Raw genomic sequence first — 11882 nt, 5'->3', positions numbered from 1 at the left:
CATCGTCTGACACACATTGAAACCAAATACATGAATCTATCAATTCAGCGTTTATCATCTACAAACTAAGGCTCTGAGTGTGTTTTGAGTCAACAGGTGTGTGTGTGTATTGAGCGAGCTCTTCCGGTCGCGATCCACCATCTGTGTGTGTGGTTTGGCTTCACTGAACCCCAGTCACACACACACTGCACTGTCATGCTCGCTCAGACCTTATAATAGGTCTTCTGCTAGTTTCTGTAGGTTGTCTAAGAAACACGCTTGTCTACATGAAGTCTATTTAAAAGAAGTGCAGGTGCCAGGATGTGCTCAAATGAGTGTGTGATCAGTTTCGGTTTGAACACAACAGGACAGAGGAGAAGAGAGTAGGGGAGCGCGGGGCTCAACCTAACACACTTTTGGTTTTGGCTCAATTTCACGTCTTGGGAACGTGAAAAATGTCCAGTTTTCTTGACGTTAGAGGAACGTGTTTTAAAAAAGTATAATGTTCCTCAAACGTTCTTTTTTAACTTAATTTTGATTTAAAAATTCAACATTATAGGAACGTTGATTTCTAACATTCCAAGAACATAAAAATGTCCAGTTTCCTCTTAATGTTACTAGAATGTTATTTAAAGGTTAGTGTGATGTTCACATCCTTTCAATCATCTTTCGAAAAGAGTAATAAGAACACAAACTACAGCTTTAGATGAACTGAAGATAAAAGACATTAACTCTCTGAAGATCTGATTAAACAACTCCACAAACAGCATTAGCAGCTTCACTTATTACTAACCAGACTGACTTTATTTCTGTCACGTCTACAGAAGATCTTATTGAGAATTAACAGAGGTTTAGATGTTGATGTCTTCGTTTGAGGTCACCATTATGGAGATTAGTGTTTGCTTTAGTTGGGCTCTTGACCCTTGACTTTCTTTAAGTTTGTGCTTTATCAGCAATTGCACGTGTTTATGGAGAACATTTCTGCATTGATAAAGCAGATCAACTTGTCTGTTATAGCGTTTTCTGTAATTGATGGCTTAACAAATTGAAACACTATTGAAAAATATGGTACTCAACAAATAAAAAAGATGATTTGTAACATTATTGTGTTTCAGCTGCTGAATGTTGATTTCTGTGAGCTTATATATGTATATATATATAACACTGAATTTGTTAAAGATCTGTTGCTTTGAGTTGCATTTATAAAATGATTTTATTTAAATGACAAATCATTTATACACGCACACAGACATCAACATTCAGTGACAATGGGGACATTCTTCATGCCAGCATACAAAACACATTCATGGCTCCCAGCATGCATTGCGGCATGAATAAATTATGCAGCTGAATAATTTTTTTTGATTGTCACCATTGTTATGGTTTGTATGAGGAGTGCTGATGCCTAAGTGTGTCGTTTTTAACATTTAAAAGGTTTTGGACAATCTCACAAAAATCTCTTCGTTTACTAATGATTTTTATCACATCAATTGAGTTCATTACCTTCTTCTAACTACTTTTATGTTCCAAAAGTGAATCAATCAATTCAAACTACAGTGAATGCAATTGTTTAACTGCATTGTGTAATTAAAGCAGACAAGTTGATCTGCTTTATCAATGCAGAAATGTTATATAATAATAAAAACAAGCTTTAAAATCACATTTTAAAGGGTTTATTGCATAAAAAACAGGATTTTAATAAAAAAAAGTGATCAATGTATAGTAAACAAATGTGGAAAAAAATCATACTTTGACATTTAAATTCCAACATTGTTTGTGAAAGTCGAACAAAGTTAAATGTGGCAAAATAAATGTATAAATAAATACTCAAAGCTGAAAAGTTGTGTCTCCCTGTTCTCGTGTCATTATCGCTGTACTGGCGGCTGTAACACTGAGCTACGACTAACCCCGCTGTGTAAAACACAGTTTAAGCCGAGCTAACAGTTGCTGATATGTTTCAGAACAGTGATTAAGGTCATATAAAGTGAGGTTTGATGACGTACACACACAACTAAAAAAAAAACGTATGATGAGAAAATGTACTTGCATGGTGTCAAAACACTCTTTGTCCAGAATCTTTACGAAATCTTATCAAAACTTTCCTCAAATCCACGGGAGACCGTCTTCTGGCAGCGAGAGAAAACGAGCGGAAACACAACCTGACCCTGACTAACTGTGTGAAAGGTCCGTGTTATATTTAACCCCGCGTTAGGCTGTGCCCCGCGCTCCCCTACATGAGAACCATACTTGAGTAAAAGTACAGATCCCTTACAGCAAAAATGACTCCATTACAAGTTACAAGTCACCAATTCCAATCTGACTTGAGTAAAAGTCTTAGAGTATCTGATTTTAACGGTTTTTTATCCAATTGCTAACACACAATTTTGCAAATTAGGCTGGTTTTATCAAAATACTTATCACAATTCACAAAACCACAAACCCAAACTGCAAAATACCTCAAAATGAAGCACTGCAACCAAAACGACATATAGCATTATCAAAACTTTTGCACGAAATGGTGCACACTTCATTCATATTAGCAGATTTTTGTCTGACCAACTACACACTGTTGGGTGTAATGAACAGCACTCTCATCTTCAGCATGCTTTGCCATAATACTAAAATAGTTCAAATTGTAGAAAATTCTTTAGATTGTTTGCATGCACAGAAATATTTGCAGACACACACACACACATGCTGTTCAAACATTTATTTATTTATTTTTCACCAAACAAGTCAATGCAACATATTAACACTGGACTGAACACAAATATGCTCACAAAACACAGTAAACTGAGAAAGATTGAAGTGTTAACAGTTAAGCATTGAGGTGTTTGGTCAGGTGACACATGTATCGGCCAATCAGATCATGGAGTGTCATTTTGAATGGCAGTGTTTTGAAATGGCAAACATGACTTTATGTCAGATTGTTGTGTGTTATGCAGAGAACCGTGTTCAGTGTGTTTAAAAAGTGGCATTTTGAATTGCAAAATGTGTGTAAAGCAGAAACTTTTTGAGACTTGAGAAGAGGTTTTGCTCTGTGTGTGTCAGTGTAAATAACTGTGCTGTGCATGTAATTTTAGTGTGCTAGCAACTGGGGAAAAAAACGTGACAAGTGTTTTACTCATACCGAATGTATGCTCAAAGATGTCCTCGACACCTTAGAGAAAGACAGAAAGTTCCTGTTCGCCTGTGAAACCGAGGCGGAGCAGAAGGACTGGATCGCTGCGTATCAGAGAGTCATCAACCGGCCCATGATGCCTCAGGAGTACGCAGGTACAGACAAACCCTCACTGAGAGATGACTGATTGATTGACAGAGGTGTAAAGAGTACCTGAGAACCATTCTTGAGAAAATTACAAGTTACAAGTCACCAATTCCAATCCGACTTGAGTAAAAGTCTTAGAGTATCGGATTTCAACAGTACTTAAAAGTATTTTACTCATACTGAATGTAGGCTCAAATATGCACTTGACACCTTAGAGACATGCCATGAAAATAAGAAACAGCTGATTTGTAAGATGAGAAATCGTGTTTTGTTTTCTAAAATAAAAATAAAACTGGACACCTAAATATTGCAATAAGTAAAGGTCAATTAAACATCTATAAACTCTCAAGTCTCAGTTAAGCTCAAGTGCACAAAAAGGGTCATAAGTAAACCATTATCCTTCTAAAAGGTCTCATCAATATAGCGGATGAATAAAATAATGTCCAGTAAAGTCTTGGTTTGGGCCTCATCGTGTCCTCATCTGTCAATCAAACACCTGTGATTCAGAAACTCCCAGCTAATGCTCTCGCGTTCACGTAAAGCAGCCGTGAGGAGCAGTTCGGGTGAGTAAAGGCAAAACACACAAGATATAGTTCCTTCAATGACGCCGATAACGCTTCTTTACTGCAGATAAAGTGAGTCATGCGAAATGTAATGTGTAATTGCATTACTCCTCACTAATGTATTGGAGTAAAAAGTAAATTTGCTTGTTCAACAATGTAGTCAAGTAGAGAGGAAAAGTTGCTAATATATTTGATACTCAAAGTCGCCAATAATATACTTAAATAACATATTAAAACTTTCCAGCGCTGCAGCAGCACGACTCATCTTACTGAAATAAAGCAGTGTGGGGGAAGCTGTCTGCAAACATCAGGGGCGCAGAATGAGTTGAAGAGCTAGAGATATTCATCTTTTGAAACAAAAGTTGAGCGATGTCTCCCCCAGAGGATTATGCATCTTTATTGTAAATCTGAGTCATCTGCGCTGAGTATGAACAATGTCTCTCCCTCTGAGCCCCTTTTAGTCATTTAGTTCACGCTACAGCAAGAGAGCGTTCAGTTGGAAGATCATTTGTTTTAATGCGTCTTTAAAATTGTGTTTCACAAAAAAAAAAAAAAAACAAGACGCTATGTTTGACTCATTGTAATTACCCAGCCAATATGGGTATGAAACGGGCTGAAAAACTGGCCTTATATAGGATGTAGGGCTGTAGTCAAGACCACCTTTGTCGAGTCCAAGACAAGTCCAAGACCAGAACTAACCGAGTCCAAGTCAAGACCGAGTCCAAAGAGGTTCGAGTCCAAGACAAGACCGAGTCCAAAGAGGTTCGAGTCCAAGACAAGACCGAGTCCAAAAAGGTTTGAGTCCGAGTCAAGACCGAGTCCAAAGAGGTTCGAGTCCAGGACAGGAAAAAAAAGTCTGCTAAAAAATATAGCCTATAGAAATTAAATCATTATGTAATAATGAAATAATGAATGATTTTAATTTTATTTAAAATAATTGACTAATTCATAGAACCCCAAAAAATTATTATATCGGCCTAAAGGAGCACACACAATCGTTTCGACTGTTTTATCAGCCTTACATTCTGTTCCTGTCAATCATACACGCAATGTCAACCAATTAAACTGCATGAGGGAGGGCCGAGCCAACACACACACCCACACCCACACACACACACACACACACACACACACTAGAGATGCGGATAAACCGTGGATCGGGTGGATGACGTGACGAAAAATTATATTTTATATTTATATATATATAGTCAAGTCAAGTCAAGTTTATTTGTATAGCGCTTTTCACAATACAGATTGTATCAAAGCAGCTTCACAGTATTAAATTAAAATAATACAACAAAGTTTGTTTCAAGAGGAATTTATTGATTGATAAAATTAAATTAAATATCCCCAAAATATCCCCAACTGAGCAAGCCAAAGGCAACAGTGGCAAGGAACCGAAAAACTTCATCAAGTGACCTAATGGTGTCCTAAAACTCCATCAGGTGACCTAATGGAGAAAAAAAACCTTGGGAGAACCCAGGCTCAGTCAGGGGCCAGTTCTCCTCTGGCATTTATGAACTGTAGGATTATATGAATGCCTGGCTGAAGAGATGCGACTTTAATCTAGTTTTAAACTGGGAGAGCGAGTCTGAGCAACGAACAGTATCAGGAAGACTATTCCAGAGTTTTGGAGCCAAATGTGAGAATGCTCTCCCTCCTTTGGTGGTTCTGAATATCCTAGGTATGACCAAAAGCCTTGAATTTAGTGATCTTAAAGAGCGCGATGGATTATAGGGTGATAGAAGATCCGTTAAATAGACTGGAGCTAAGCCGTTTAGGGCTTTATAAGTCAGTAACAATACCTTATAATTAATACGGAACTTTATAGGTAACCAATGCAGTGATGATAAAATCGGTGTTATATGATCATATTTTCTTGATCTAGTAAGAACTCTAGCGGCGGCATTTTGGACTAACTGTAGCTTGTTTATTGAGGATGCAGGACAACCAGCTAGTAAAGCATTACAGTAATCCAGTCTCGAGGTCATGAATGCATGAACTAACTTTTCTGCATCAGAAACTGATAGCATATTACGTAGCTTAGCAATGTTTCTAAGGTGGAAAAAGGCTGTTTTTGTAACATATGAAATATGATTTTCAAAAGACAGGTTGCAATCGAGTATAACACCCAGGTCTTTTACTGTAGAGGATAAAGTAACAGGACATCCTATGATGTTAAAGTTGTATTGTGCGAGGTTTTGTGGGCGGTTTTTTGAACCGATAAGTATTACCTCTGTCTTGTCTGGATTTAATAAAAGAAAATTACGGGTCATCCAATCTTTTATATCTTTAACACACTCTGTCAATTTGGAAAATTTTGCGTTTTCATCCGGCCGTGATGAAATATATATTTGAGTGTCATCAGCATAACAATGGAAACTAATTCCATGTTTCCTTATAATATTTCCAAGTGGCATCATATATATTGAAAATAACAGAGGGCCTAATACAGATCCCTGCGGCACTCCATAGTTTACTGGAGTTATGATCGATTTTTCTCCATTTAAATAGACAAAATGGTAGCGGTCAGATAGGTATGATTTGAACCATTTTAGTGCTTGTCCTTGAACACCAGTATAATTTTGTAGTCGATCTAAGAGTAATGTATGATCTATAGTATCGAACGCAGCACTAAGATCAAGTAAAACTAGTATTGAGATACAGCCTTGGTCAGAAGCTAAAAGTAAATCATTTGTGATTTTAACGAGCGCAGTTTCAGTGCTATGATGCGGTCTGAATCCAGACTGAAACTTTTCATAGATCTCATTTTGTTGCAAGAAAGAGCCCAGTTGAGCGGACACCACTTTTTCTAATATTTTAGACATAAATGGAAGATTTGAAATGGGTCTATAATTTGCTAGATTATTATGATCTAATTGTGGTTTCTTAATGAGAGGTTTTATAACTGCCAGTTTAAATGTTCTTGGAACATGACCTAAAGATAAAGACGAGTTAATAATATTGAGGAGAGGATCTTCCACTACAGGTAACACTTCTTTCAGTAGTTTAGTTGGTATAGGATCTAATAAACATGTTGTTGTTTTAGATGAAGTGATACGTTTATTTAACTCTTTTTGTTCTATAGTTGTAAAGCACTGTAATTGTTCTTTCGGGGTGATAATTGAAGCTGAATTATAAGGCGCGATTGAAGATTGAACGTTTACAATTGTGGTTCTGATGCTTTCTATTTTCTCAGTGAAGAAGTTCATGAAATCATTACTACTGAACTGTAACGGGATATTTTGTTCGGGTGACGTCTGTTTATTTGTTAGTCTAGCCACGGTGTTAAATAAAAACCTTGGATTGTTTTGGTTGTTTTCTATTAGTTTGGGGAGGTGCTCAGCCCTGGCCGCTTTTAGGGCCTTTTTATAACGTGACATACTGTCTTTCCACGCGATTCTAAAGACCTCTAAATTAGTTTGTTTCCATTTACGCTCTAAAATACGCGTTTCTCTCTTTAAAACATGCGTAGTATTGTTATACCATGGTGCTTTATTTTTCTCTCTGACCTTTTTTAATTTAATAGGTGCAACCACATCCAATGTTCTAGAGAGAATGGTGCTCATAGTTCTAGTTAGTTCTTCTAGTTCATCTGTTTGTTTGGGTTCAGGCAGCAGCTGAGACAGATTAGATAAGCAATTTGAGAAATGATCTATGGTGGATGGGAGGATTGTTCTGCCTGGTTGATAACGCGACGCCGCATGACATATTACAGCAGTACGTAATATGCAAGTTACCATGTAGTGATCAGTGACTTCATCACTTTGTGGAATGATATCTATATCGGTTGGATCGGTTCTGTTACGATAGCAGTAGCGGATGGAGGCCCAAAGTGACAGAGGAAGCCATTGGTCAAGTTCAAGAGAGCTTTTTTTTATTTGCCACACAATGAGACGCTGTACGTGCAATCGCACGACACAAACAGCACTTCCCCAACCCCATGCTAAATTTCTGGAGCCTTTTTATAGGCCTAACTCCTCCCCTGGTCCGGGACATACCATTTGAAAGGTAACTATGTTTCACATAAATCACATATACATATAATAATAACAATAATAAATACAATAACTTATATCTGCAGATACACACATAACACACACATTATGTACACACAAATAATAAAACAAATAACTCCTAAAACATTTCTTTTGTACAGCTATGACGGATGGAACCCCCGGTGACGTCACACACCCGGACGCACGCGCTACCAAGATGGCGCGAACACCATGTATAACTAGACCGGATTTTTAACTGAACAGGTTTGGCAAATGACTCGTTAAATGTTGTAAGTATATTTGTATCACTCTTAACACTGTACTTAATAAACTATATAAATCAAATAATAATGGTGGGGTGATTTATTTCTGTACATAAGACAACAATCCTATCATGTTATATGCGCTGATGTTACAGCCACTGATTCCCCATATATCTCGCGTAAACCAGGTAATATCAACATACAGGACATAATACACCACAACACACCTTTAAACATACAATAACATCAAATTCTACACAAGTCCGTGTATACATGATTGTCAGTGCCGGCAAACAGACCGTGTTAACATGACGCCGGTGTATGTATGAAATGTGTGTGTGTGTGTGCGCGTGTTCAGTCCATGCATAGTCACAGGCTTACCCTGTGACATTTCCTCCCCCTTCCCTAGACACCACTCGTGGTGTCCTGGAGAGGAAATCTGCCGTGCAGTTCTCAGGGCCAGTCCGATACAAAACTTCAAAATCGAATGGCTGCACAGCCAGGAACCACCGTGTTATACGGGCATTTGTGTCCTTCATTCGGCCAAGCCACACCAGTGCCCGATGATCAGTCTCTAACTTAAACTTCCTACCCATGAGGTAATACCTGAAAGAGTCTAAGGCCCATTTGACAGCTAGGCACTCCTTCTCTACGGTTGAATACCGTGTTTCTCGTGGAAGGAGTTTTCTGCTGATAAAAGCAATGGGTCTCAAGTGCCCTTGCTCTCCCTGTAAAAGCACAGCCCCAAGGCCAAATTGTGAAGCGTCAGTCTGAACTGTAAAGGGTTGTTCAAAATCTGGACTTTGCAACACCGACTGTTTGCACAAAGCATCCTTCAAATCCATGAAAGCACGGTCACAATCTGTCGTCCAATTAAGCTTATTAGGTTTGTTCTTTTTTGTCAGCTCAGTAAGGGCTACGGCCCTCGCAGAGAAGTTTGGGATGAAGCGTCTATACCACCCCACCAGGCCAAGGAAGGATCGCACCTGTTTCTTTGTTACAGGCCGCTCAGCCTGTTTAATGGCCTCAACCTTCCCAACCTGAGGGCGTATGATTCCATGCCCCAGCACATGACCAAGGTAGCAGGTCTCCGTCTTAGCTATAGTGCACTTGTCTGAGCGAATGGTAAGTCCAGCATTCTTTATTCGGGTTAACACTTCCTTGAGATGTTCCAGATGAGTCTGCCATGTCCTACTATAAATAATGATGTCATCCAAATATGCTGCTGCGAAATTCTCAGTTCCCCGAAGGATCTGATCAATCATCCTCTGAAAGGTCGCAGGTGCCCCATGCAGCCCAAAAGGAAGGACCCGGAATTGATAGTGCCCAAACGGTGTCTTGAATGCTGTAAGTTCTTTGCTATCTGGACTTAAGGGCACTTGCCAATAGCCTTTGCACAGATCAAGAGTTGTAAGATACTTTGCACTACCAAGTTTCTCAATCAAATCGTCCACTCTGGGCATAGGGTAAGGATCAAATTTGCTCACTGAGTTGAGTTTCCTGAAGTCCAAACAGAATCTGATGGACCCATCTTTCTTAGGTACTAGCACGATGGGGTTATTCCACTCACTGAACGATGGTTCTATAACCTTCAGTTTCTGCATCATCTCCAATTCTTGCTTCATGATGGGCAACAGCCTTTCTGGAACTCGGTAAACTGGTTGTCGGATCGGTTTCAAATCCTTCAAGTAGATGTAATGTTGTACTAGGTCTGTTTTCCCAGGTGTGTCCAGGAACAGTTTGTCAGGTATGCATTCTTGAAGTTGATTTCTTTGTTCAGTTGTCAGATGCTGAAGATTTAAAGGGCACTCACTTTGATGAACAGGTAAGTACTGCTCCTCTACTTCGTCCTCCTCCAGCACTGCCCTCACCAAGAGCTCTTTCACGGCTGCCCCTGCTGGTTCTGGCAGTGAAGACGGACTGTGCCACTTCTTCAACATATTGACGTGGAAAGTTTGCAAAGGTTTATTTCTAGATGGCATTTCGATTTCATACGTTACAGGACCAACTTTCTTCCTCACCTGGTAAGGACCTTGCCATTTGGCCAACAGTTTGTTCTCTGATGTCGGTAGCAGCAATAAAACTTGCTCTCCTGATTGAAATGTTCGGGCCCTGGCCTTCTGGTCGTACCATACCTTCTGCTTCACTTGTGCCTGTTGCAAGTTCTCTCGTGCTCGGGTAGATGCCAGTTGTAACTGTTCTCTCATTTTGAGGATGTAAGAAAGGATGTTTTTCTTGGGTAGCTTGCCACTAGCTTCCCAACTGTCTCTCAAGACATCCAATGGACCTCGAACCTGATGAGCAAAAAGTAACTCGAAAGGAGAAAACCCAGTGGATGCTTGGGGAACTTCACGGTAAGCAAACAAAAGGTAAGGCAGCCACTTGTCCCAGTCTTTTCCGGTTTCAGACACAAACTTCTTCAACATGCCTTTTAAGGTCTGATTAAATCTTTCTACCAGACCATCAGTCTGGGGGTGATATGGAGTAGTTCGAACTCTCTTAATGCCCAGTAACTGATAGACCTGCTGCAGGGTGCGACTCATGAAATTGGGACCTTGGTCAGTTAACACTTCTTTAGGGATTCCTACATGCGAGAAAAAGTTTAAAAGTGCGGATGCAATCTGTTTTGAAGTGACCTCTCTCAAGGGGTAGGCCTCTGGGTATCTGGTTGCATAATCACAAATTACCAGAATAAACCGGTTCCCTTTTTGACTTCTCTCTACAGGTCCGACAATGTCAACCCCTATCCTCTCAAAAGGTGTATCAACTGCAGGTATCGGAATAAGAGGTGCCTTTGCAGGTGTTCTGCCAACTGTCAACTGACACTCAGGACAAGTCTTGCAATATTCCTTCACTTCGCTATACATACCGGGCCAATAAAATCGTTTGGAAATTCTCATTAACGTTTTCATGAATCCCATATGACCTGCCCAGGGAATAGAATGGCTGAGTTCTAACACCTTCCTGCGCTGTGCTTTGGGTACCACTAACTGTGTGCCTTCTTCACTCTGTCTGTAAAGAAGACCCTGTTTCACCAGGAACCTCTCGCCATAAAATGAACACACAGTCTCATCTTTGCCAACTTTCTCAAAGCATGCAGACAAGGTGACATCCTCTTTCTGAAGCTGCCCTAGTTCACTGGGTATGGCCAAATCTGACTCACCAATCTCAAGTTCATCCCACTCATACTTTGTCTGTTCTGTGCTATCCATCAAGTCTGCAATCCTTTTTCTGCGTCTGTCCAATCTATCTTCCTCGGACAACCCTTCTTCACCTAAACTTTCCTCTATAAAAAATGGCATCTCTTGAAGGGTGCTATCTACAGAATCTTGAGATTGGGACACCTGGGTGAACTTTTGAGCCTGCGCTCGAGTAACTACTCCACACCAAGCTGTCTCCTGCACTAAGTCTGCTAATATGGGCATATCAGTCCCTAGCAACACTGGATATGGCAGATTTGTGGCAACACCTACATTCATCAAAAATGGCTGATTGTTAACCTCCAAATACACCTCAGCGGCAGGCAATTCTGACTTGTCTCCATGTACACAACAAACTGTTACAGTCTCCTCAGTCCATGACTCTCTGGCTATATACTGTGACTGTACTAGAGTACGTACACAACCTGTGTCTACCAACGCTGTTAGTGGCTTACCATTCAACAACACTGAAATGATGGGTTCCTTATCTGGCTTAACTACTACCTTAGGACTGGATTGGGGCACATAACACAATCTAGCAGATTTAGGTTTTCTCAAAGGGCAATGTGGACTAGTATGCCCTACCTCTGCACAATTGTAACATACTATAT

This window comes from Leuciscus leuciscus (assembly GCF_965113295.1).
Source record: "Leuciscus leuciscus genome assembly, chromosome: 21".
Lineage (NCBI taxonomy): Eukaryota > Metazoa > Chordata > Actinopteri > Cypriniformes > Leuciscidae > Leuciscus > Leuciscus leuciscus.
This window is presented reverse-complemented; position numbering follows the sequence as displayed.